The sequence below is a fragment of the Lissotriton vulgaris genome, chromosome 2_1, assembly GCF_964263255.1.
Source record: "Lissotriton vulgaris chromosome 2_1, aLisVul1.2, whole genome shotgun sequence".
In the NCBI taxonomy this organism is placed as follows: domain Eukaryota; kingdom Metazoa; phylum Chordata; class Amphibia; order Caudata; family Salamandridae; genus Lissotriton; species Lissotriton vulgaris.
The window spans coordinates 460,564,856-460,591,438 of record NC_141687.1 but is presented as its reverse complement, the minus strand read 5'-3'; the positions used below and the strand labels follow the sequence as shown (position 1 = coordinate 460,591,438).

Sequence of the window (26,583 nt, the reverse complement as noted above, 5' to 3'; positions counted from 1 at the left end):
AGTATGGTGGCCTGAATTATAAGTTGCCTGATGGGAGCATCAAAAAAATTCAGGATTGGTCTGATACCACGTAGAATACCAAAACACGTGGCTGCAACTTTTTTGGTGTGGCCAGAGAAGCTGAGGGAGGGGTCTAGCCAGACCCCCAGATTTTTTACCTCAGTCACCGGTATGGGTGTCTTACCCAGGACCATAGGCCACCACTGATCGCCCCACAGATCGCTGTTCTTACCGACGATCAGGACCTCAGTTTTATTGGCATTCAGCTGGAGATAGTTAGCTGTCATCCAGCCTGCCACTGCCGCCAAACCATCCCTGAACCTGGAGGCCTTGTGGTCTGAGTCCCCAGAGAGTGCCACCACCAGCTGCGTGTCGTCAGCATATGATACCATAACTATGCCCCACTGCTTGGAGACAGCAACTAGCGGCTGCACATAAAGGGTAAATAGGGTAGGGCTCAATGCCGACCCTGAGGCACTCCCTGCACAATAGGATGGACTTGGGATTGGAAAGGAGGAGTGGCTACCCGAAACGATCTTCCAGAGAGGAACGATCTGAACCATTCAAGGGCCAGGCCAGTGATCATTGCCTCTTCCAGGCGATGAAGCAATACCACGTGCGAGACCGTGTCGAACGCGGCACTGAGATCGAGGAGAACCAGTGCTGCCATTTGACTGGAGTCAAGCACGGACCACTGTCATCGCAAGAGGGCGGTCTCGGTGCTATGGCCAGCCCGGAACCAATTCTGAGAGGTATCCAGAATGTTGTTAGTCTGGAGGTGTTTGGTGAGTATGCTGTTGGCATGTGCTTCGGCCACCTTAGCAGCCCAGGAGAGGAGAGTGATCGGCCGGTAATTCTCAGGCTTGCTCGGGTCCAATGTAGGTTTCTTAAGGATCGGGATTACAGAAGCTTGCTTCCATTTAGTTGGTACTGTACTCGAGGCAAATGAAACATTGATAAGTTGGCGTAAAGGAGGCAGGCACAGCGCGGCAGAGTCTCTAAACTGTGCAGGCCTAAGCGGATCGGCGGGGGAACCAGATTTAACTTTAACCGCTAGTTTGCCGAATTCAACCTCCGACGCACCAGGGAGGATTGTAAGATCGGGGTTAGTGCTGGGGCTAGGCATCGACCATACATTCGAGGGACTTGTGCTCAGAAATGAGCGATAGATGGTGCGTAATTTTCCAAGAAAAAGGCAGCGAGGTCTTCACAGTGCGATTCTGAAGAAACCTCTGACACTAGGACTCTCTTAGCGGTAAGATCTTTAAGGATCTTAAAGACCAGCTTGGTCGGATTAGAACTACGTTTAATCTCACTGGAGTAGTATGCAGCACCTGCCCTGCAGATGGCTCTATGATAGATTTTTACTTTGGCTAGGTACAGTGTTTTCTTCCCAGTGTCATAGTTTTTTCGCCAGTCTCTCTCAGCCTTTTCACAGGATTTCTTCAAGAGCATCAAGGCGTCTTCATACCACGGACTAGGTTCAAGGGTGCGTCATTTGCTCCAGGTAACTGGGATCAAGGAGTCAAGAGCCCGGGTGATCCAATCACAGAAGAGGTCATAGCCAGACTCTACTTCGTTGAATGGACCAGGGGGGTTTTCCCTATGGAGGCGATGGAAGTCCTCGAGCTTCAGCTTTCTCCAGGGACGTTTAAGAACGACTCTGTCTATATTTTTAAATGGTGGATCCAAGACTGGGAGGGATAGCTCCACCAATAGGTGATCAGACCATAGCACCGGGGTCGGCAACTGGACATTAGCCGTTGCTAAGTTGGTGAATATAGGATCCAGTATATGACCGCCCACATGAGTAGGGTTAGTGGCCATCTGGTAAAACTGGAACGCCGCTAAGTCGGCGAGCAAGCTGCCGATGGTCGAGGTCTGGGATAGGTCAAAATGAAGGTTTAGATCGCCAAAGATACTAAAGTTAGCTGCTCCAATCGCAAGAGAGCCGACTGTCTCTGGAAGGGCTTTCCTGAATGTGACATCATTCCCTGGGGGTCTGTAGATCAGTAGCCCAGAGAAGGTGAAGTGATGGTTTACCGAGATGCAAAAGTGCGCACTTTCACAGCCATCTATCACCATCTTCTTCCGCACACACGGATAACAGGATTTTACAACTACAGCTATACCCCCTCCCCTGGTGTTTCGATTACTCGTGTAGATAGAGTACTCTGGGGGGAGAGCTAAATGAAGCTTAGCCGTCACCTCATTGTGGGGCCAGGTTTCTGTCATGAAGAAAATATCAGGTGCCTCATCTAAGATGAGGTCATGAACTTTGGCATGGTGTTTGACAAACGATCTGACATTAAGTTGTAAGATCTTAAGATACCGTACGGCCGGGGACTCAGAGAGTACATTGATAGAGGTAGGCTGGTCAAGTGAGAAATCCCTGCATGGGCACTTGGACGGGCCACACAGCGGATGGAGGGGAGGGCGTTCGCACTGATGGACTTGCTGGCGGACGCTCAACAGGAAGTCTCTTGTGTAGGTACGTCCATCCAAATTGGTAGGCGCAGCATCCCTGGCGAGAGGCGATGGACTGGCACGGACGGGCACAGATGGGCTTACCTTTGGCGCACCTTTGGCGTGCCATCGGCACGCCCCATGCGCCCGTCCGCTGCACTCCCGCGTCATGCTCGACCTAGATAGGACTTCGGGGGACGTCGGACAACTAGACCGCCGACCAAGATGGCGGTCAGTGTGTGCTACTGGAAGAAGCTCTTTCCGGTCCTTGCTCTGAAACCGCCCTCCACATCAAACAGCCACAAAACTGCGGTGGAATGGGGCCTAGAGAGTAACAATGCTGGGGTGTAAAGTTACGCAGGTAGGTGTTCGGGGCGCGATTTTTAAAGCAACACAACGTTTTTCTAAAAACACAGAAGAGCCCTCCACCCACCCAAATAGTACTTTGCACACTGAGAAGTGCTCCATTCCCTTCTAAAAGCAGCAGGCAATAAGCTGCAAGTCAAGCAGAACGGACGAGGCCAGCAGCAAATGTATGGCTTTTGAACAGCACGACAACTAGACCGCCGACCAAGATGGCGGGTCAGTGTGTGCTACCGGAAGTAGCTCTTTCCGGTCCTTGCTCTGAAACGGCCCTCCACATCAAACAGCCACAAGACTGGGGTGGAACTGAGCCTAGAGTGTAACAATGCTGGGGTGTAAAATTAAGTAGGTAGGTGTTCAGGGCGCGATTTTTAAAAACAACACAACGTTTTTCTGAAAACACAGAAGAGCCCTCCACCCATCCAAATAGTACTTTGCACACTGAGAAGAGCTCTGTTCCCTTCTAAAAGCAGCAGGCAATAAGCTGCAAGTCAAGCAGCTTATGTGAGTAAAGATGCCAAGATCGAGGGAGTGGTATCCGCATCTCCGGCTTCAGCTCTGAAGCCAGATACCACTCCTTCGATCTTGGCATCTTTACTCAGATTGCCTTTTAATACGACGGATAAAACCGCCAGTTGGAGACTATATATATTTTTTTTCCTTTCCTACCCTGACCGACCTTCTAGGATACTTAACCCGTAAATGCCGGGTTGGAATTATCACTGGCTAGAAAAATTGTTGCTATTACACCGCCCACAGCCCTGAAGAGTCACGAGCCTACTGGCTCGCTTGAAGAAACACGTGTCGGCTGGTTGTTTGTTTTTTGCCTTAATGTCAACCTTGCAGAACAGGAAGGCACAATACACCTAAACAAACTTTATATACGTGTCATCTGTGTCTCATTAATTCTGTATCATGCTCCTCACTCTCCATCTAAAGAAAACCTTCATGACGAACCCTGTATAACGTGTACACAGGACTTGTGTTTATAACAAAATAGAGCACCAGAATGGACTAAAAAGTAAATAGCATTCTTCATTAACTCTGAGGATTGTAAAGATGCTTTCAGCATACCATCTAACAAGTGGCAAGGAGCTCTTATAGGGAAGCACTTCAGCTCAGGTATCGATTTTGAGTATCAAACCAAACCTTTTCATATACGTAGCTGAATCACTGCAAGACTTGTATCTCCACCAGGATGCCGTCAGCCACCCGTTTGGCTGTGCTGATAATTAAAATCAACCAGTCACGGGTGCACCGCCACGCAATCATTGACCAGTCTTTAAGGAATGATTTGTCATTAAGAAAAAGTCGAGGGGCATTTGTCACTATAAGGCTTATAGAGGGACAGATTAAGGCGACGATTAGTCCCACTCTCTTTAAGAAACAGAAAGAGGAGTCAGACAAAACCAACAAGGATTTTTTTGATTCTGTACTCCAGACTAAGTTGGATAAATTTAAGAAAGACCTGGCCAAGTTCAAATTAGAACGGGTCTATCCATACACCAGTGACACTTATAAAGCCCCAGACTTTAACAAGCATGGAAAAAGATATGGATCAAACTACTCAGGATCCAGTTCCGAGTCAGGCAGTGACTCAGATGCCACTAATCCACCTCCTAATGCTGGACCTAATCGAGGCAGAGCCGGCAGATACCAGAACTTTAGAGGACAGTACAATATGACAGGGCAACCATGGTGGCCTCCAGCGCCCTGGGGCTATCCAGGTAATTTCCAACCACCTATGGGTCCATTTCCTGGTTTCCCACAATACAATGACCAGTCTTTTTTATCGCACAGCCCCCGACGATCCCGGGCAAAAGAAGACCGACGCTAGGACAGCCACAGGTCCAGTGGGAAGACAATCTAGGCCCACACGCAGGGACTCGGAGCAACAAAAGACTGAGTGCACAAGAGTAGTAGATACACCTGAAGAGAGTCTGGTGGTTAATTTGAGCCAAAGAACTTTGTCAACTATTGAGGAAGTGGTTCTGAACAAGGGTCTAGGTTTTGTGACGACAGATGAGGGTGATCCATTCTTACTACAAACAGAACTAGCCCAGTTTTTCCGCAAACTAAGGTTACATTACTTTTTCAAGAGCAGAAGTAATGAGGAGTCAGGGCAAGAAACTGATGTTAATACTGGTTTGAGGACGAAATCCACATTTCTACCTCCCACACATACCATACCACCGCAAGTACCCACATTTGAACAGGCAGTTAAAAACGACATTGAGAAAATCTGGGTCTCTCCCAAATCTGGCTATAACAACTTGTCAGGAGCTGAGAGACAAGCATTGAAAACATTGACTCAAGATGTCACTATAGTCGTGAAACCTGCTGATAAAGGGGGTTCTATTGTGGTTCAAGATGTGGAGACATACAAGACTGAGTGTCTCCGGCAGTTGAACAACAGCAATGCATATCGACTACTCACCATAGACCCCACTCCTAGACTGAGAAATGAAATCAGGGTCTTAGTTGAAGAGGCTCTAGCAGAGGGGTGGGTAACTCCCCTTAGAGTCACAATTTCTGCAGGCACAGCATCCCATCATGCCCTATTTCTTCACCTTACCCAAGGCGCATAAACCCCAGAGACCACCACCTGGCAGGCCTATTATATCTGGCCAGGGCTCTATCTTAGAACCCCTCTCGGCCTTTGCAGACCACTTCCTAAAACCTTTAGTGCACACTATGCCTACTTCCCTGAAGGATACAACGGATGTGTTAAGAGTGATTCCCGATATTGCCTTCAATCGTGAGACAGACTTTCTTGTCTCTCTCGATGTAGAGTCCTTGTACACTTCCATCCCCCAGGATGCGACTCTAGATACCATCAGATCCATCCTGGAGGGATCGGAACTTGACTCCATCACCCCTGTGCCCTTCATTTTGGCTTTAGCTACCATAGCCATGAAGGAGAACTTTTTCATGTATGAGGACAGGATATACCATCAGATCTCTGGGACTAGCATGGGCAGTATTTTTGCCCCTTCCCTAGAGAACTTGTATGTTCACATGTTCGAACAGACAACAGTGCTAAACCCATCCAACCCATTCTTTCCATCAATACTTTGGTGGAAAAGGTACATAGAAGACATCCTAATGGTTTGGAGAGGCAACAAGGAATCTGTTCTTCTTTTCCATCAATGGCTCAATGACCAGAATAGTTTTTTGCGTTTCACCATGGAAACGAGCAAAGAAAGGGTCTCCTTCCTGGACCTCTCCATCTACACCACGGAGACGGGCTTAGAGAGTGAACTATACCGAAAGCCGATGGCAAGGAATTCTCTTTTGTTGTATGAAAGTCAACACCCCAAATCCCTGCGCGATAACTTGCCTTTTGGGCAGTTCCTTCGAGTTCGTCGGAACTGCTCCACCCCAGAAACTTTTGCACACCACGCAGAGGATTTATCTAAACAGTTGACCTCTAGACACTACCCTAGGAGACTTATCCAGCGTTCTTACAAACGAGCAGCCAATAATCATCGTGCAGCATTGCTTGAGCCACGACCGGAGAAAACTCCTTTGGACCGCTTGACATTAGTCAGTACTTTTAATACCAAATCTAACTGCGTCCAAAAGATCATCAGACGTCACTGGCGCATTCTTAACAGCGGTAATGATAAAATAGATTTCCCTCTATTTGCCTTTAAGCGCTCCACAAGTCTCAGGTTTCGCTTAATACATACTCGCCCGAAGGAGACATCTAGGAGAGAGGTGGGCAATCTTTGGGACCTGCCCCCGGTGACAGTACATCATCCATGTGGGGCATGCTCCGTTTGCCCTTTAACTTCCAAAACTGTGAGTATAGACATTGGCACAGACCGTCCTTGGGAACTGAGACATTTTTCAAACTGTAACAGTACCAACCTGATCTATCTCCTTACATGCCCCTGTAATGAACGTTATGTGGGCATGACCAAAAGGAAGGTGCGAGTGAGGATGCAGGAACACAAAAGCACTTTTCGTTGCAAGAAAGACATCTCAAAACTGACCAAGCATTTTATACAACAAAAACACAGTGAAATGGACTTTAAGTGGAGCGTCCTTGAAAAACCATTCATCCCCTCACACGTGAGCGATGTATCTAAATTTCTGTTGTTAAAAGAGCAGAAATGAGTTTTCAAATTGGGCACAGACAGGCATGGACTGAATGACGATATACCCTGGTTTAACCTATATTGAGCATTTAGACTCAATACTTGTATGCTCTGATAAGAAGGGTTCGAGTAATCACACTCCCTTATGTCTGCACTTCTAGTGAATTGACTGTTCTATGTACATCTGATTCTGCAGCCATGAAAAGTTCAAGAGTTTTCTAATGACTCGGTTTTTTAATGGCTCTATTATGACCCTTTGTCTGTACCCTAATTTAACTCTACCTCGAGTATTTTCTGGAATGTCTAACTTTGGGGTCATGAGCTGTATTTTGTAATTGTAAAGTTCTACACTGGGCACACTATGTTCGAACTACTCGAATTAGACGTATGACGTCATTCAGTAGTTCGTATGCCTCCTCTCGCGAGATTACGCTAAACAAATGACTATCGGACTACAGGTCTTTTATAATATCTGCTCTAATTAGGTTGGCACTCCCCTCCGAGTCGAGGTTTTATCCAATACAGTGACCTGCGATAACCACATAACGTCTATGACTCATTGTAACTCTTTACCGTGGCCGCATGTCTATTGAACTACACGCATTTAGCGTGTGACGTCATTCGGTAGTTCTTCTAAAACTCTCTCGCGAGGCTACGCGAGTGCGAGATACCGGAACCGAAATTTACAGCCAGAGCTTACCGAGGTCCCTATCTGTCGTTTTTTCAATATTAGACTCATGGTATTACTAAGAGCCAGACATAGATGCAGGGGACTCATCCAGAAAACAGTATTTTTCAGTCCCCTTCTTTTACAGCGTATTGATTGGTTGTTCGAGACAGGAGACTATCATTGAAATAGCAGCACTGACAAGAGCCCAGTGCCTCCCCCTGACTCAGTCACAGACCGAGACAACGACGGACAGGTAGGCACACAGTCCTAATGGGCTTATTTGGACGATTTGATTCTGCTTTTTCTTTCTTGATTTACAACCAGTATAGGAAGGAAGACTAGTCAGAAATCACTAACTGGGGCTCCCTCCCTTCTTCTCTCTCTCTCTTTTTGTAAAACTCCTTGTTGAGGGATACATGTGAAATTTATTCTGTACTACTCTTAATTTTAACAAATGTTGAAACCAAAATGTTGCAGGTAATATTAGAGAGGGTGTGAGGTCTCTAGTTTGGAGCATGTTGTTGTATGCTAGGCTACTCTGCACGCATAGTAATATGGAACCCCGGGAATAATGCATGGACAGAGCAGATATGAGATAACTCTCTCTGCCCTTGCTAAATACGGGGTTGATTTTATCCTTGCAGAGCGGGGTCTCACATGTCCTGAGCCAGGTCCAGGAAGAGGTGAGGTCCATTCCCCGGATATCCTGGGTGAGTAATTAATTTAGAAATAGTTGCAAACTAAGTGTGAAACTAACAGACCTTGGTAGCTGAGTGGGGCTCACCTGATTGTTTGTCTTCAACAGATGCTATTAAGACACCAGGTGCCGAAGAGGATTTCAGACAGTGGAAGGAACACTATATCCTTTACTGCTGATGTTTCACTAGTGTGTTTTTTTGAATTATTTTTTCACACATTAAGTCATCCATAGGCAGTAGCATGAATGTTGAACAGAGGCCCTGAAGAAAGCCTTGGTCATTTTCCACTATAGGCTGAAACATGTTGGCCATCTCGCAGCTATTTGTTTACACTGCGATCATTGTGATGCACTGTTCTTGTTTTTAAACTGGAAGGGGTTTATGTCCAATAAATAGTTTTTGTTAAGTTCCCTATCCTTTTTTAATCACCACTTATATGTTTTTTGCACTGCACTTTCCCATCATATCAACACCATTTGGTAGAACTGAGTGATTGTGGGTGGTTACCCCAAGCCGACCAATGGGGTATGTTGGCTGTCTCAATGATCAAGAGACACAATACCCTGGTAGGATTACCAGATGAGAATATTGATCAATACATGACATTGATGGGAATCCTCACTGCGGTTGACTGACAATCACAGGTGTTTCACATTCTGGTGATATGGTCTGTTAGTATTATCTGTTTTTTCCTGTGTACTCCACGAGACATTGGGATAACTCTAAGAAATCACTAAAGGATTTCTAGCCTAGACCCCTAAGTTTCTTTGTTGTATTTGTAGTTCCCCTAGGGGATAATACTTAGGCAAGGTCTTTAAACATCCCTCTAGCCCTCAACCACCGTTTTGTTATTAGAATAACTCATTATAACCTTAAATAATCATGTGTATCCATTGGTTGATTAAACTGGGCAGTGAAATATCAAACAAATACAAAAAATTGGGATGTCTGCGCATTCTGGCCACACCTCTGGCTCCACCAACAGATCCAATCCTTGGGTTATTCCCGCCCTTTGATTCTCCGCCCACTGTTCCCCTACTTTTTTTCCCCCACTTCGACCACTGTATAAGACTCAGCATCCCTGGACCTGTGATGGGCCGCCGCTACGGATACCGCATGTGCCACACATTTACGGTGCCAGGCTTCCGCATACGGGAGCTGGCCATTATTGTATCCCTAAACATGGGCACGTTCTCAGTTTGACATTGACTACACATAGAAGGACTCTAAGTTTCTTTTAAAAAATATAGCTAACATTTGGACCTATACATTTTATTTTGTATAAATTAATTGATTGTGTGTAAAATTTAGCAATGCCCGGGGAATTCTAGTAAAGGAAGAACCCATTGGCGAATCACTAGCGTGTGTAATTGCTGAATTATTTATTACTAACTTTGACGTTGTGCTTTAACTTTGGATAAATGTTATCATGAATTCTAGCACCAAGAAAACAATATTGGTAAATATGTGTGCTACAAATAATCCCTAACATACACTGTGCATACAATATATTTAATCTGGTGCTTTAATCATAGGCTGTCTTAAAGTATTCTGATAAAAATCGAATCGTGCTGAAGACAGCCTTGATTGGTGTTGGATCGAGGACCCGGAAGTCTGCACACCTAGCACACAGAGATAAAGCACCTTGTCAGAAAATTTAGCGTTTTCCCTACAGGTGGTGTTTGTTGGCCTGTGGCAGGGTCAGTCACATGTCCTGGATTCCTGGCATTTAATTGAGTCTATCCCAGTTCTGCGCCCCAGTGTTTCTTGTGCCCCACCTGGCACACATCATGACGGAGGATGGTGGTGATGTTAACATTTTGCCTCCCTCAAAAAATGTCTGCGGACGCCCATGAATCCAGCCTTGATATAATCAAAGCCTGGATCACCTGTTGTCTGGCCTCTCTATGGAAAAAACAGGACTTTCCATAAGAGACGCAGCAGAGCAAAACCAGTGCCAACTACGGCGTTCACCTGAGCGTGAAAGAGCTGCTAGTTGTCAAGTTTGAACCCCAGATTTGTTATCGCCAGGCAATTCGCTGGGGGGGGGGCGGAACGTCCACAGGCCAGAAGACATGTAGAGGGGTCTCCGTTGTTTTATCAAAGAAGAGAAGTTCAGTTTTAGCAGTGTTACATTTCAACCGGTTGGAGGTCAGCCTCCCAAAAACAGCCGTGAGGCAGGAACTGATTAGGACACCGGGGCAGGGATTGTTAGCTTTCCAAGTAAACAACAGCTGCGCGTCGTCTGCATAGGACACAATTTTGGCTCCCCATGATTCAGCGACCTCAGCTAAAGGAGTGAGGTAGATGTTAAACAGGGTTCGGCTCAAAGCCGAACCCTGTGGGACCCCTCCAATGAGAGTGAGAAAGCTGAAAAAGGATGACACCAGACCTCCTGCCCCTTCCCTTCTAGAAAAGAAGCCAGCAACTTCCAGGCCAAATCCCTGATGCCAATCGCCTGAAGCTGTGTGAAGAGCATCTGATGTGACACCGTATTGGGGCGGCCGATAGATCTAACAGTATCAGCAGCGCCTTCTCACCTGCCTCTTGACTCATTCGGTTAGAGTCCACCACTTCTAACAGCGCTGTTACTGTACTGTGATTCGGGCGAAAGCCCGACTGGCTTCCTGAAAAAAAAAGATAGCTGCTAGTTCTTGTGGTTTTCTAGTATCTTCGAAAATTCTGGGAGCAGGGAGATCAGCCTGTAATTAGCAGGGTCAGAGTGATCCACCTGAGCCTTTTTTAGCAGAGGGATAACTTTGGCCAACTTCCAATTCATGGGGACCATGGCCTCAAGGAGGGATCATTCAGTAGCTGATTCATGTGAGGGTAGATTGCCTTTGCTCCCAGTGACAGAATGGAGGCCAGGGCCGGATCCAAGGGGGAGCCTGGCTTAAGGCCTTAATGACTTTTCCAAAGAAATGGGGTCGAAAGAGTCCAGAGAATTTACTTCCCAAAAGGAGGATCCAGTAACTTTGGGAACTTCTAGAGTACTGTGTCCTTTCTAAGGACAGCAATAGGATACCAGAGTCCATCACAGGGGTAGGGAGGCTGGCTTGGTTGGACGCAATTTTTCCTAGAAAAAGGAGGCCAGTGTCTCACACCATTCCTTAGTGGGAGGCTCCAAAATGGAGCCTACCTCCGGCATAGAGAAAGACCTCACGATTTTAAAAAACTGCCTGCTTTCAAGATTCTGGCTGCAAATTAGGACTTTTTAGCTACTCTGATTTCTATTTAGTAGTTGCCTAACTCTGCTTTATAGACGGCTTTAGCTAATGGACAATATTTAGTCACCCTTAATCTTTCCTTGCCTTTGCAGGCTAGCTTTAATTTTTTTAAAGCTGGAGTAAACCAAGTACTCAGCACTTTGGACTGTGACTGTTTAGTACTACTTTCCACAGTCAAAGAATGATAGGCAGACTCAATCCAGTCCTCGACTAGGCCTACATCGGTATTAAACTCGCCAGTCAGCAAGGAACTTGAGGCCTCCAGCTTATTAATCAACAAATCTTCACAGTTGCCAGAAGCCCTGACTGAACGGGAAGGTCTGCTCTCTTTGCGAGGGACCTTACTAAATTTTGGCCATCTAAATCTAAGGAGAAAATGGTCGCACCAGACAAGGATACAGGAGGATCGACAGCAAGGGGCTTAAAGGTGAATATTTGGGCTAGTGTGTGACCGGCCAGATGAGTCAAGTCAAGTCAAGTCAACACTTATATAGCGCACTACATACCCAGAGGGTCTCAAGGAGCTTGAGGAAGGAAGGGAATTTTACTTATCGAATATCCAAGTTTTAAGTTGTTTTCTGAAGGAAAGGTGGTTTTGTGTAAGGCGGGGGTGGATGGGGAGGGAATTCCAGGTTTTGGCCGCTAAGTAGGAGAAGGATCTTCCCCCCATGGTGGCTTTGTGGATGCGTGGGATAGCGACGAGGGCTTGATTGGACGATCGCAGCTGGTGGGTGGGGGTGTAAAAAGATAGGCGCGTGTTGAGGCCTTCGGGTCCAAGTTCGTAGAGGGCTTTGTGTGCGTGGGTGAGGAGGCGGAACGTTATCCTCTTGTTGACGGGGAGCCAGTGAAGGTCTTTCAGGTGACCGGAAATGTGATCTTTGCGGGGGATGTCTAGTATGAGTCTGGCTGAGGCGTTTTGGATGCGTTGGAGTTTTTTCTGAAGTTTGGCGGTGGTTCCGGCGTACAGGGTATTTCCGTAGTCCAGCCGGCTTGTGACCAGTGCGTGGGTGACCGTCTTTCTTGTTTCGGTGGGGATCCAACGGAATGTTTTTTTGAGCATGCCTAGGATGTTGAAGCATGATGATGAGACGGCGTTGACTTGTCTAGTCATCGAGAGTGAGGAGTCCAGGATGAAGCCCAGGTTACGTGCGTAGTCCGTCGGTAAGGGTGCGTTTCCCAGGGCCGGTGGCCACCAAGAGTCGTCCCAGGCGGAGGGGGATGTACCTAAGATGAGGACTTCCGTTTTGTCCGAGTTCAGTTTGAGACGGCTGTTCTTCATCCATTCGGCTACTTCTTTCATCCCTTCGTGTAGGTTGGTTTTGGCGGTGTTTGGGTGTTTGGTGAGGGAGAGGATCAGCTGTGTGTCATCTGCGTAGGAGATGATGTTGAGGTTGTGTTGTCGCGCGATGGTTGCGAGGGGGCTCATGTATACGTTGAAGAGGGTAGGGCTGAGTGAAGATCCTTGTGGTACGCCGCAGATGACTTCGGTAGCCTCTGATCTAAAAGGGGGAAGGCGGACTCTCTGCGTTCTTCCGGCGAGGAACGATATGATCCAGTTCAATGCTTTTCCTTGAATTCCGATGTTGCTGAGGCGTTGTATAAGGGTGCTATGACAGACTGTGTCGAATGCTGCGGAGAGGTCAAGTAAGATGAGGGCGACCGTGTCTCCGTTGTCCAGTAGTGTTCGAATGTCGTCTGTTGCTGCGATGAGGGCGGTCTCGGTGCTGTGTTTGGCTCGGAAGCCGGACTGTGAGGGGTCGAGGGATTTGTTGGTTTCGAGGAAGGCGGCGAGCTGGCTGTTCACGGCTTTCTCAATGACTTTGGCAGGGAATGGGAGGAGCGAGATGGGGCGGTAGTTTTTGAGTTTGGTGGGGTCTGCTGTGGGTTTTTTCAGAAGGGCGCTGAGTTTGGCATGTTTCCAGCTTTCCGGGAAGGTGGCGGAGTTGAGGGAGCAGTTGATGACGTTTCGGAGATGAGGTGCGATAATGGAGTCTGCTTTGTTGAAGATGTGGTGGGGACATGGGTCTGTTGGGGATCCTGAGTGGATGGAGTTCATCAGGCGAATGGTGTCATCAGTGGTGATAGGATCCAGCCGTAGAGGATGTTCGGGGGGGGGGGTTTGGTTTGGAGGTGGGAAGGATGGACTGGTCTCCGGGTTGGTTGTCAAAGCTGTTATGAATGTCGGCGATTTTGTCGTGGAAGAATGAGGCTAGGGAGTCGCAAAGGACTTGGGAGGGAGTGATGTTGTTAGTGCCGGCGGTGGGGTTGGTAAATTCTTTGACGATGTTGAATAGTTCCTTGCTGTTGTTGGCGTTGTTGTCTAGCCGGTCTTTGAATGCTGATTTCTTGGTTGTCCGGATTAGTTGGTGGTGTTTGCAGGTGGCGTTTTTGAAGGCGGCCCGGGTGATAGTGTTTGGGTCTTTTTTCCAGGCTTTCTCAAGGGTACGACAAAGCTTCTTGGATTTCTTAAGGTCATCGTTGAACCAGGGGGCGTTTTTCCAGCCTTGCTTGATTTGATGGTTTTTCAAGGGTGCTAATTCGTCGGCGTTGTGGGTGATCCATTGTGTGAGGTTGATGGCTGCTTGCTTTGGGTCCGATGAATTGGCAGGAGGGTTTTGGAGAAGCGATGTGAAGGTCTGGTCGGTGGTGAGTTTCTTCGCAGAATTGGTTGAGGGTGGTTGTGGATCGTGGTCTTTTTGTAGTTGAAGTGAACGCAGCTGTGGTCCGTCCAATGGAGAGCTGTGGTGTGATTGAAGGAGATGTGCTTGCTGGAGGTGAAGATAGGGTCGAGCGTGTGCCCTGCATAGTGGGTGGGGGTGTTAACAAGTTGTTTGAGTCCGAGATTGGCGAGATTGTCCAGAAGGGTGGTGGTGTTGCTGTCGTTGCTCTTTTCCAGGTGGAAATTGAGGTCTCCCAGTAGAATGTATTCCTCGGAGGGGAGGGCGTGTGGGGTGATGAAGTCAGTTATGCCTTCGCTGAATTGTGTGCGGAGTCCTGGTGGCCTGTAGAGGAGGGTGCCTCTGAGTGTGGTCTTGGGGTCGGTGTGGATCTGGAAGTGAAGGTGTTCGGCGATAGCGAGGTTATCATCTGAACTGGTTGTGACGCGGATGGAGTTCTTGTGGACGATGGCGATGCCTCCTCCTGTTTGGTTGGTGCGGTCCTTTCGGATGATCTTGTAGCCGTCCGGGATGGCAATGGTGATGTCTGGAGCTGATGAGGCATTCATCCAGGTTTCTGTTAGGAAGGCGACGTCCGGAGAAATGGTGTCGAGTAGATTCCAAAGGTCGATGGCGTGTTTGTGAACCGAGCGGGTGTTGAGAAGGATGCATTTTAGGTGGTTAGTGTCGGGGCTCTGTGTGAGGTTTGTGGATTTGGTGTGGGTCCTGATGGAGTCGAACTTGCAGGAGTGGCAGTGAATGGTCCATGGGTGTATCCTGGGGCGGCTTGGTGGCACTGTGGTGGACGGCCGAGGTTAAGGGCTGAGAGGGTTGCGGCGTCTTATGTGATGCGGGAGGTGATAGGTTTGCGGGGGCTAGGGGTCTGGCGCTGGTCGCGGTCAGGGCGCGGACGGGCGTAGACGGGCTTACCTGTGGCGCACCTTCGGCGCGACCGCTGCGCGTGGACGCTGCACGTAGGTCCATCTGTCTTAAATGGAGAGTGGAGGGTGGCGGAGCGTGGGAGGGTCAGCTGGGAGGCGGTAGCGGGGAGGAGAGGCGGGCCAGGGGAATGCACAACAACAAGATGGTCGGAAAGAGAAAGCGAAACAGGGGCACAGCCAACAATAATAAACCCCAAATATGCAGCAAATATACCAGCAGGCTGGCAGAATGTCTCAGCAATGTCACGCTAATTATCAAAGCTGAAAGTGCGACGCTCCGTTGCTATGCGCTATGTCCGGCTGAATGGGCTAATAATATCAGTTGAAAACAGGCTACGATACCAGTCGCGGAAAGCAGGGCAATGCGCTTCAGCTGTAGGAGTCACGGAAAGCAGGTTAATGCGCTTCAGCTGTAGGCGCTAGGTTCTGGAGTCAGGAAGCGTGGGGAGCGACCGCTTTGGAACAAGTTCAGACCTTATTAGATGGGATAAGGCCCATATAAGCACAGCTCTCCATCAGAATATGGCTATCAGTTGGTTGATCGCTATCCATGTATAGATTAAAGTCCCCCATCAAAACACAGTGTCCGTACCGCAGGACCAAAGTCAAAACTATATCACAGAGAGCCTGAACAAAGCCAACGGCAGTACCGGGCGGTCTATATATGAGGCCCTCTGATAAGGATTGTTTAGGAAAAAATGTTAAAGTAAATCCCAATATCTCTGCCATCTCCATGTTCACCTGGGGCAACTGGGTCAGGGTGTAGCAGTCTTTAAATATAATACCAAGACCACCTCCCCTGCCCTCTTTTCGGTCTTTCCGATCATGTAATGTTTTATAATATCGATAGCTGGGCTTGCTGTACTGTTGTGAGTGTACACTGTATTCTTTTGAGATATGCTACTATGTGTCTTGCCAGAAAACTTTCAATAAAGTTGGTTATAAAAAATGTTTTAAAACTGGCAACCTGTGGTGTAACTATTTAGGAGAAGCAGTGAAAGATTTAAATGTAAATTTGGCTACACGAGTCTCCAAATCACAGTCGTACTTGTGTATTAAATATATTGTATTAAAAAAGTAATAGGCGCTTTCAAGAAAGGCTGATTTGGGCACGGTCAAACCTAGTAGCTACCCAGCTATAATTGTAAAGATTTATGAAGGACTCAAGATGCAAGATTCTATTTGAGTGCTGCTTTGTAGATCAGGCTTAAAATCCAATGAGCGGGAATTATGGTCCTTCCCATCAATGCGGCTTGGGCTGCGACATCTAGAAATTGGCCCTTGTAGGTTTTGTAATTAGAAAAGAGAGCCCATGCATCACCTGCTTTGTTGTTGCTCTGAATTTTTACCTGCACTGTGCACTTTATTGAAGCTGCTGTTTTAAAACATGGGATTTCAACCTGAAAGGATGTCTTGTATTTCAGCTTGACAACTAGATCCCTTTTGAACTTGGCCCGTTTGGGGAAGTATATGGATTTAATATTTCCCTTTAATAATCTGCAAGCAAATACAGTAAACATTCTTTGAGAATAGAAGCTTCAGTCTACTTTATACATAAACTACTGGTTTACGTGTTTTAACAGTTTTGTGTGGCATTTTTAATTTTGCATGGATATATATATGACTTTGAACACCTCTTACATTGACTTGTATCTATCTCTGGATGCACACGTTCCTGCACCTTACATTGTCAGAGTAGTGTATGCACTGTGATTGAATGCTGTTTCGCTATTTTAGTATTTTATGTACTCTTTTTTACCAATATTAATTAATTGACACAATAAATGTAATTCAATGGTGGGAGGAAGCAAAATATGAATGACAATTCAACAGAGCAGTGGATAAAGTCAACTGACAAAAGCCCCTTTATTCATGTATATCATGTAGGATATTGTTTTGGGGTCGGTCAGTTCTCTAAAGCAGTTTTACGGGTTACCCCGACCAATACTACGAAACCAGTGTAATCCGTCTGGTAATAAAAGATAGAGCAATACACGTGTACTCACCGCTTAGCGAGAGCTAAAGTACCCTGAATATGGGCATTCTGTAGTTTTTCCCCGTCAGAGAATATCAGCAGAGTTGATAATGTCAACGAGGGCTGCACAGCCTGCACTCGTCAAAGGTAGTTGGCAGAAGAGTTACAAGGCTCTTCGTAAACTGTGCTCCCAAATGGTTGTACGCAGATGCACGCCTTCCCAAGAAACCATGGAAACCACAAGTCACTGCCTGTGCTGGCGCTTCCTTGGTTGCGAAGCAACTGCTCCATCCAAAAGTCTATTTCCGTACGTGCGCGTCGACGTTCAGTCCTCTTCAAGGAGGGTGGGGAGAAGAGTGAAGGGGCGGGGACAAGATTGTGCACGTTTCCTGTTGGACAGAAGAGTTTCACACGTGACTCGTGAAAGAAAGCCTCTACGGACAGTGCTTTGATCTCAAAGATAAACTAAACCTACATCTAGTCTATTTGGATATTGACTGACAATGCCACACAACGATAAATAAACATTTAACACAATCTAGCAAACTGAATTGTTACTTTAGAAAATATACCACTATGACTTATTTTTGAAGTTGGAAAGGGAAACAAGTAAATATGTCTAAGGATAAAGCATGAAACGTAACATGTAAGACGTTTGTATTCAAACGAAGGGTAGCCGTGAGCGCCTGTCTGTCCAATAACCTTCATTCTCTCGTTTCTTCGCCGTATTTGCTTTGACCCGTGCTTCTTTTCCCAAACCGCTATGGCCGCTGGCACTGTTCTCTTTTATATTACCTCAAAGTGCCTTCCAACCAATCCAGCACGGCAGGGCAAAGCGGACTTGTGGCGATTGGCCGGGGAGATGAGGCAGAAGCTAGTGGAACACGACGAGCTAAGTATACTGTGACTGTTAGTTCAGTGGGAAGAGAAAGGCAGGCACTGAGTCAGAAATACAAACAGGAGACGCCTGAGAGAAAGGGTATAGTGTGTATCCGCCCACGTAAGAGAACGTTCTTGGCAATGCGGAGAAGGAGGTGTGATCGGGTGACTGGCTTAAAGTGCAGCCCATTTACCTACTTATTCTGACAAAATCAGCGAACCTGGTTGGAGCCACACCTCGGGTAAAATAAACATTTTGTTTTAATCGACAGGGTTGTACATATATTCATGCAGCCTATGTAGTTTAAAGTGAACTCCGAGTGACAGAAAGTTAGTGAAATGTATATTTTCCAATTGATAAACTATAAAGGGCGTTTTTGTTGACGTTTTTTTCTCCCCTGAAAGCAAAGCCTGCATAGTAATGATGTTCGAGATCTTGGGTGTTTAAATAGAAAGGTTGCCTGTGTGGTTGGATGTAACTGACTCTTCTTATTGGTGGGGCTACCAGGGTACCTCATCAGTATTTTTATTCATAGTGATCCCATGCATATATTCTGCTCTGAATAAGTACTATATAAAATGCATATACCATACTCTGTTCACAGTTGCCAATTTTCTTTATGTATATGTGTAACGTTTCTTTGTTTTCATGCCTCGTGTAATACTGTGAGTGTCACTTTATCGTAAGGAGAAAAGTGTTGCAACATTGAGATCTACAGTATTTTATTTTGTATTGTAGTTTTTATAATTAAATCTGTTTATTATTGCAGAGATATCAAAAGGAGTGTCATCATTTACACAGCATAGGGCTCACAACCCTATGTAGGGCTGGCTGCATTGTATAGAAAATCGTGGGGAGGCTGTGGTGCGTAGATCATGTAAGCATTACATAGCAAGTCGCCTACCACCCATATTAGGCTGGTCGCGTTTTACAATGTGTGGCGCATAGAGTTGCACTGTGGTAGCATTTTAAGACCCTTGATCAACAAGCTTATTTTCATAGCAAGGAAAGAGAAAGCGGCTAAGAGCCTGTAGATGGGAACAGAGAAAGGTTAAGGAATAGTAGAGTAGAGAGAGAGGTCCATGAGAAAACCAGAGGAGAAAGGATGACTACAACAAGGGGGCTTAAGTGTATAGTGCGGGATGGGGAGAAGCTATCACTTTGCCTAGAGGTCCGAGCAGTGGGGGGGTCAAGGCTGATGTAGAGTAAAGGAGAAGGGTGGACTGGGAGGGGGGAGGCAGGCAGGGGGTGGGAGGAGGAGCAATGGCATGTAGTGAGAAGATTGCTTCCTGTCACGTATTGGGGGGGATCTGGAGGGGATATCAATGTGACTATGCAATTAATCTGTCAGGTTCAGGTGGGAGCACAGCGTCCTCAGAGGCGTAGGGCCCAGATCTTCGGGGGTTGAAGACGTGCGTGCTCTATTTTACAGGGATAATCAATCAGTGGTTGCCAGACTGTAGTGAATCGTGTGTTGCGTGACTGCAAGGTTGCAGTGAAGAGTTCCATAGTCACTGTGTGCCAGAAGCGCGTGAACCTAATGTTGATTTGGGGGGGGCCTCTGCTTTTTTCCAGGACAAAGCGATGAGCTGTTTAGCGGTCCCTAGCATGTGGAGAGCAATATACCAATCACTACAGGTGAGTGCCCGCAGGTTGTCCGGCTTAAGACCTAGAAAAATTGCAACTGGAGATTCAGGCAGTGGAAAGCAAGCACAACTTTTAATATGACTGTTAGACGGGGACCCGGAGGGTCGGCCGAGTACAGGGGGAGAGGCCTCCGGTGAGGGCCCTCTCCGGTAATCGTACAGACAAGTAACTTCCCCCCCACAGATAGACACCACACAAAGATGAGTTCTGCACACTTATATATATATCTTTCGGCAAGGTGACGGGCGATACAGCAGGACCAGGATACGAGGATCCCGTCAATTCTAGTCTCTTTGGGGAAAAGGGGGTAGCGGGACAGTCTGAGTACCAGTCCGGTACAGAAGCAGCAAAGGTGGAGCTCACAATCCTCGAGCTGGAGGGTTCGCAAGGAGGGGCCCCGGCAGCGCCAGCAGGCCTGGTAGATGATTCACGACGAGGAGGGCCGCGGCAGCGCCAGCAGGCCTTGAAGATGGTTCACGACGAGGCGGGCCGCGGCAGCGCCAGCAGGCCTTGAAGATGGTTCACAACGAGGATGGCCGCGGCAGCGCCAGCAGGCCTTGAAGATGATTCACGACGAGGATGAGCCGCGGCAGCGCCAGCAGGCCTTCAAAGGTGGTTTACGAAGAGGAGCCGCAACAGCGCCAGCAGGCCTCCAAGGATGAGTTCGTCTCGGTGTCTCTCGACTCCAGGATACAACTGCCTTCCTGCTCTGGAGCTGCCCCAGTTATAGGTCTGGCACCCTTTGATGTCCGGACCCTCGCACTTGGAGGTCGGGAGGTCCGGGATGAGGGAGTCCAGACACCCAGCAGGGGGTGGAGCCAGCGCCCAGGGAGGCTGGGGGCGATCAACACCTGGCGGAGGGGAGCCATCGACACTCCTTCTCCCATTGACCTGCCAAGTGGTATCTTCTCCCCCTGGGTGGATGGTGGTGCCTCGATGTCGGGGCCTGGCTGGGCCCGAGGCCGAGGTCGACCCGAGGCCACGAGGCCTGGTCGTGTAGTGTCCAAAATGGCGGCTGGGCCGGAGACAGGGGTTCTGGAAGGGACCCAGGCCAGCCGATACGGTGGTGTTCAGGAGCCAGGGTTCCGTCGGGGAAGGGCCGGGGGTTGCCCCGGCAGGTTGCAGGGGTGGTTCTTGTCCGGGGAACAGGAGGAGTAGGGGTCCGTGACCCGCCTTGCGGGGAGGGGACGGGCCGGCCACGAGGCCTGTCCAACACGCGTCCCCCCCCAGCTGAAGGCAGGGAGAGTCACCCATCCTCTTGGGTACTCTCCTCGCCGAGGCGGAAGAAGCGGGACAGGCCGTCTGCGTTGGCCTGGTCTTGGCCGGGGCGATGCTCCACAGTGAAATCCATCCCCTGCAGGGAGATGGACCAACGCAACAGCTTCGGGTTTTCTCCCCGCATCTGCATCAGCCTTTGCAGGGGTCGGTGATCTGTTTACACCCGGAAGTGGGTACCGAAGAGATAGGGCCGGAGCTTCTTGAGGGCCCACACTACGGCGAAGGCCTCCCGCTCGATGGTGCTCCAGCGCTGTTCTCGGGCCAGCAGGCGCCCACGCCATGATCTGAGGCGTCCGTCTGTACTATGAACTCCCGGCTGTAGTCGGGGGCTTGGAGCACGGGGGCGGTGCACATGGCGGACTTGAGGTTCTCAAAGGCTGCCTGACATTCAGGAGTCCAGTTGACTTTCTGGGGGTTCTTTTTGGACGTGAGTTCTGTGAGGGGCCCCACAATGCTGCCATAGTCTTTCACGAAGCGCCGGTAGTACCCGGTGAGCCCCAGGAAGGCTCGGACCTCTGTTTGGGTGACCGGCGGCTCCCAGGCCTGGATGGCGGCAATCTTGAGCTGGAGGGGGGCCACCAGGCCACTTCCCACCTGGTGTCCCAGGTAGGTCACGGACCCTTGGCCGATCTGGCACTTGCTGGCCTTGATGGTTAGCCCGGCCTGCCGGAGGGCGTTTAGGACCTCCCGGAGGTGGTGGAGGTGTTCTGCCCAGTGGCGGCTGTACACGGCAATATCGTCCAGATAGGCAGCGCTGAATTCCTCCAGACCAGCCAAGACTTTGTTCACTAGTCTCTGGAAGGTGGCGGGTGCGTTTTTCATTCCGAATGGCATCACCTTGAAGTGGTAGTGGCCATCCGGGCTGGAGAAGGCGGATCGCTCCTGGGCACCTGGAGTGAGGCCGATCTGCCAATAGCCTGCTGTCAAATCGAAGATGCTCAGGTAGCGGGCGGCCCCCATGCGGTCGATCAGTTCATCTGCCCGTGGAATGGGATGAGCGTCGGTCCTGGTGACGGCGTTCAAACCCCGATAGTCTACACAGAACATGAGCTCGGGGGCGACGCCCGGGGCGGCGGCCTTTGGGACCAGCACGACCGGGCTGGCCCAGGGGCTGTCGGACGGCTCGCTCACTCCCAGAGCTAGCATCTTTGAGACTTCCGACTGGATGCAGGCGCGTACTCGATCAGGCACCCTGTACGCCCTGTGTCGGATAGGGGGGCTATCCCCGGTGTCAACGTCGTGGAGGCACCAAGGGGTGACCCCAGGGATGAGGGAGAACAGGTCGGCAAATTGTAGTAGCAAGCTTTGGCAGTCTTGGCGCTGCGCTGGGGACAGGGCATCGGAGAGGTGGACTCCCTCCACGGAGCCGTCTTTCTCGAGCGTTTTCAGGAGATCGGGGAGGGGCTCGGAGTCTTCTTCAGCCCCACTGTCGGTAGCCATAAGGAGGCTAAGTTCAGAGCGCACAAAGTGGGGCTTGAGTCTGTTGGCGTGGAGGACACGTAAGGGGTTTCGGGGGGACTCCATAACTACCAGGTAGGTGACGGGGCCCTTGCGCTCCACCACTTTGAAGGGTCCCGTCCATTTGTCCTGGAGGGCGCAAGGTTCAACCGGGGACATCACCCAGACCTGTTGTCCTGGCTCGAACTCGATGGATGAGGCATTCTGATCATACCAGCGCTTCATGTCTTCTTGGCTAGCTTCGAGGTTGGCCTTGGCAAGTTCCCTGAACCGCCGGGTCTGGTTACGGAGGGTCAAGAGGTACTTGTATACATCCGGGGGAGTCTTCTGAGTAGCCACCTCCCACCCTTCTTTGACCAGGCTGAGGGGGCCCCGGACGGGGTGTCCATACAAGAGTTTGAACGGACTGAAGCCCAGGGATTTCTGGGGGACCTCCCTGTAAGCGAACAGGAGGCACGGGAGCAGCACGTCCCATTGGCGACGTAGGGGTCCTTCTAGGCCCATGATCATCCCCTTGAGGGTGCGGTTAAATCGTTCTACTAGTCCGTTCCCTTGCGGGTGATAGGGGGTCGTGAATTTGTAGGTGACCCCGCACTGTTGCCATAGGGACTTCATGTACCTGGAGATAAAGTTCGTGCCCCGATCACTGACGACCTCTCTGGGGAAGCCCACCCGCGAGAAGATCCCCATCAGGGCTCGGCCCACCACGGGCGCCGTTACGGTCCGGAGAGGAATGGCCTCGGGATAGCGGGTGGCATGGTCCACCAGGACAAGGATGAACCGGTGTCCCTGTGCTGTCCGTGGCTCCAGGGGCCCCACAATGTCTATTCCCACCCGCTCAAAGGGGGTGGTGACGATGGGAAAGGGTTGCAGGGGGACCTTCAGTTTCCGGCCGCTCTTCCCGCTGGCCTGGCAGGTGGGGCAGGCCCAGCAGTGGTTCGCTACATCGTTCCGCATCTTTGGCCAGTAGAAGTAGGTCACCAGGCGGCTGTACGTCTTGTCCTGCCCCAGGTTCCTTGCAAGAGGCACATCGTGTGCCAGGTTCAATAGGAAGTCTTTGAATTGGAGGGGGACCACCAGCACCCGGCTGGCTCCCAGCTCGGCAATCTTTTGCTCACTGTAGAGCAGCCCGTTGTCCCAGTAGATCCAGTGGGCCCCCGAGGCATCCCCTGCGCTCTGGGCTATGGCTTGTTGTCGGAGTCCCTCGAGGGAGGGACACGCTCTTTGTTCCTGACGGAACTGTTCCTGAGTGGGGCCACCTTCTTGGCGCCACTGGGCCAGCTCCGGGAGGTCTTGGAGTTGATCCGGTTCTTCGTTGCCGAACCCCGGAGGACCAGGCTCAGGGGTGGTTTCTTCTGTGACGATCGGCGGAGGAGGTTCAGGCCACTCCTGTTCCTCTGGGCTGGAGATGGCGCGGGCGGCCATGGATCGGGTCGTTACACAGACCCATTCAGGGAGAACAAGCATCCCCAGGTGCTCCCTCCGCTCAACGGCTGACCAGGGGGAGCTCTCGAGGACTTTCCCCAGGAGGCAGTCCACCGGAGCATCGTCGCGGACAGTCACTTTTAGCATGCCGGACACCCCTCCCCACTCGAAGGGGACGCGAGCCATCTGGCACAGGCTTTCGGAGTTGTCTGCCGACCGCACTGGGCAAAGTACATTGGGTAGGATCTGGTCAGGGGTCACCAGATGGCAGCGGACTGCGGTCACACTGGCCCCTGTGTCACGGAGGGCTTCAGCCCGGCGTCCATTGATGGTGACCCACTGGCTGTATTTCTGCGTGTTAGCGGGGATGGGCGCACGGGGGACCATGTCCCTCTCCCCTAGACAGACCAGGGACATGGCGGCTGGTTCCCACTCGGGCTGGTACTGCTCGTACTCTTCGGCGTCTTCTTGGCCCGGCTCTTCTCCCCGGGCGGCGGCGGTGATCTGGCGGTTCATGGGGCTCTGATTTTTCGGACAGTTGGGATCATTGGCGTAGTGGCCGGGTCGCTGGCATTTGTGGCAGGTAACGTTGGAGCGGAACCCTGGTCGCATTGGAGGGCTTCCTCTTCTGGCCGGGGGCGGGGGGTTGCTAGTGGGGGGCACCGTAACGGTGTCCGATCCCCGACCCTGGCCTCCTCCTCCCCCCCGTGGGCGGTGGGGCCCTTGGGAGGCTCTGTTCTGGTCGCTGGGCCAGCTCCGAGGGACTCGGGTGCTCTCCCATCGGTCTGCTTCGATGGCGAGTTTCCGAGGTTCGGTTAGCTTACTATCAAGGAGGTTCTGTCTTAGTTCGACGAAGCAATTATTGGAGAGGTGCTCCCATACAATAAGGTTGAATAATTGCTCGTAGGTGGTGACCTGGCTGCCCTTGATCCATCCCTCGAAGGATCGGCTAAAAAAGTTCACGTACTCCACCCAGGTTGGACCAGGGATTCGTTTGCAGTCTCGAAATCTCTGCCGGTACATCTCGGGCGTGAGCCCATAGCGAGTGAGGAGGGCGGCCTTCATGTGGTCGTAGGATGTCATCTGGTGGTCGGGGAGTTGCAGCAAGGCATCTCTTCCTTCGTTGACGAATTTTCCCCATAACCCGGCTCCCCAGTCGCTCCGCGGGATTCGGTGGGAGGTCATTGCCACCTCGTAGGCTTTAAACCATTGCTGGATATCATCGTTCCGGTAGTATTCCCTGACGACGTCCTTGGGGATGTGGACCTTGGGGTCCGTAGGGGCAGTGGGGCTCTGGTGCCCGGGGACGCCGAGGTCTTTGTTCTGCCGTCGAATTTCTAGCTCCTTCAAGTTGCGCTCATGCTCGTATGCTAGTCTTTTTTTCTTCCAGCTCCCTCTGGCTCTTTTTCTCTTCTCGTTCTTCCCTGAGCCGTAAGTGTTCGAGGGTTATTTTTTGTTCTGCCAGTTTGAGTTCTCCATCTAAGCGGAGTCGAGCCAGCTCCAATTCGTGGAGCCGGCTTTTCTCCCGTTCTCGGGCCTCTTCGGACGAGAGGCCCGATCTTCTTTCGTCCACAGGGGTGGTACTTGTTTCGGTGGTCTCGAGGCTTTGATTTTGGGGTGGGGATGTTTCCGTCTCCACCCAAGATTCCAAGGCGTTCTTGAGGTCATCTTTCGTGCTCAGTCCCGTGGTAGCAATGCCCAGCTCTATGCAGAATTGCTTTAGTTCTTTGTGGCTGTATTCTTCCAGCTTTTCCATCTGAAATGTTTCTGTTGTTCCACTCTCCTTTGTTGTCATGGTGGCTGTGTGTCGTGGGGTGAGTTACTCTCTGTACGATTATGCGTCGGCTCGGATCGCGCCGCTGGCCACCAATGTTAGACGGGGACCCGAAGGGTCGGCCGAGTACAAGGGGAGAGGCCTCCGATGAGGGCCCTCTCCGGTAATCGTACAGACAAGTAACTTCCCCCCCACAGATAGACACCACACAAAGATGAGTTCTGCACACTTTTATATATATCTTTCGGCAAGGTGACGGGCGATACAACAGGACCAGGATACGAGGATCCCGTCAATTCTAGTCTCTTTGGGGAAAAGGGGGTAGCGGGACAGTCTGAGTACCGGTCCGGTACAGAAGCAGCAAAGGTGGAGCTCACAATCCTCGAGCTGGAGGGTTCGCAAGGAGGGGCCGCGGCAGCGCCAGCAGGCCTGGTAGATGATTCACGACGAGGAGGGCCGCGGCAGCGCCAGCAGGCCTTGAAGATGGTTCACGACGAGGAGGGCCGCGGCAGCAGGCCTTGAAGATGGTTCACGACGAGGCGGGCCGCGGCAGCGCCAGCAGGCCTTGAAGATGGTTCACAACGAGGAGGGCCGCGGCAGCGCCAGCAGGCCTTGAAGATGATTCACGACGAGGATGAGCCGTGGCAGCGCCAGCAGGCCTTCAAAGGTGGTTTACGAAGAGGAGCCGCGGCAGTGCCAGCAGGCCTCCAAGGATGAGTTCGTCTCGGTGTCTCTCGACTCCAGGATACAACTGCCTTCGTGCTCTGGAGCTGCCCCAGTTATACGTCTGGCGCCCTTTGATGTCCGGACCCTCGCACTTGGAGGTCGGGAGGTCCGGGATGAGGGAGTCCAGACACCCAGCAGGGGGGTGGAGCCAGCGCCCAGGGAGGCTGGGGGCGATCGACACCTGGCGGAGGGGAGCCATCAACACTCCTTCTCCCATTGACCTGCCAAGTGGTCTCTTCACCCCCTGGGTGGATGGTGGTGCCTCGATGTCGGGGCCTGGCTGGGCCCCAGGCCG

The 26,583-nt window shown here is 50.5% G+C and overlaps 2 protein-coding genes across 3 annotated transcripts in view; one reads left to right on the top strand and one right to left on the bottom strand.

Moving 5' to 3' along the window:
* Positions 1-17,385, bottom strand: part of ANKAR (ankyrin and armadillo repeat containing) — a 1,392,657-nt gene extending 1,375,272 nt beyond the window's left edge. Inside the window, exon 1 of the mRNA XM_086955361.1 lies at positions 17,132-17,385. The gene's annotated coding sequence lies outside the window, so the exon portion shown is untranslated. The remainder of the gene's footprint in view (positions 1-17,131) is intronic.
* A 552-nt stretch (positions 17,386-17,937) lies between these two features.
* The window catches only part of LOC147730603 (uncharacterized), a 235,450-nt gene continuing 226,804 nt past the window's right edge, over positions 17,938-26,583 (top strand). Inside the window, exon 1 of one of the 2 annotated variants that reach the window (XM_086955360.1) lies at positions 17,938-18,221. The gene's annotated coding sequence lies outside the window, so the exon portion shown is untranslated. The remainder of the gene's footprint in view (positions 18,222-26,583) is intronic. The other variant, XR_015308388.1, reaches the window with a different exon arrangement.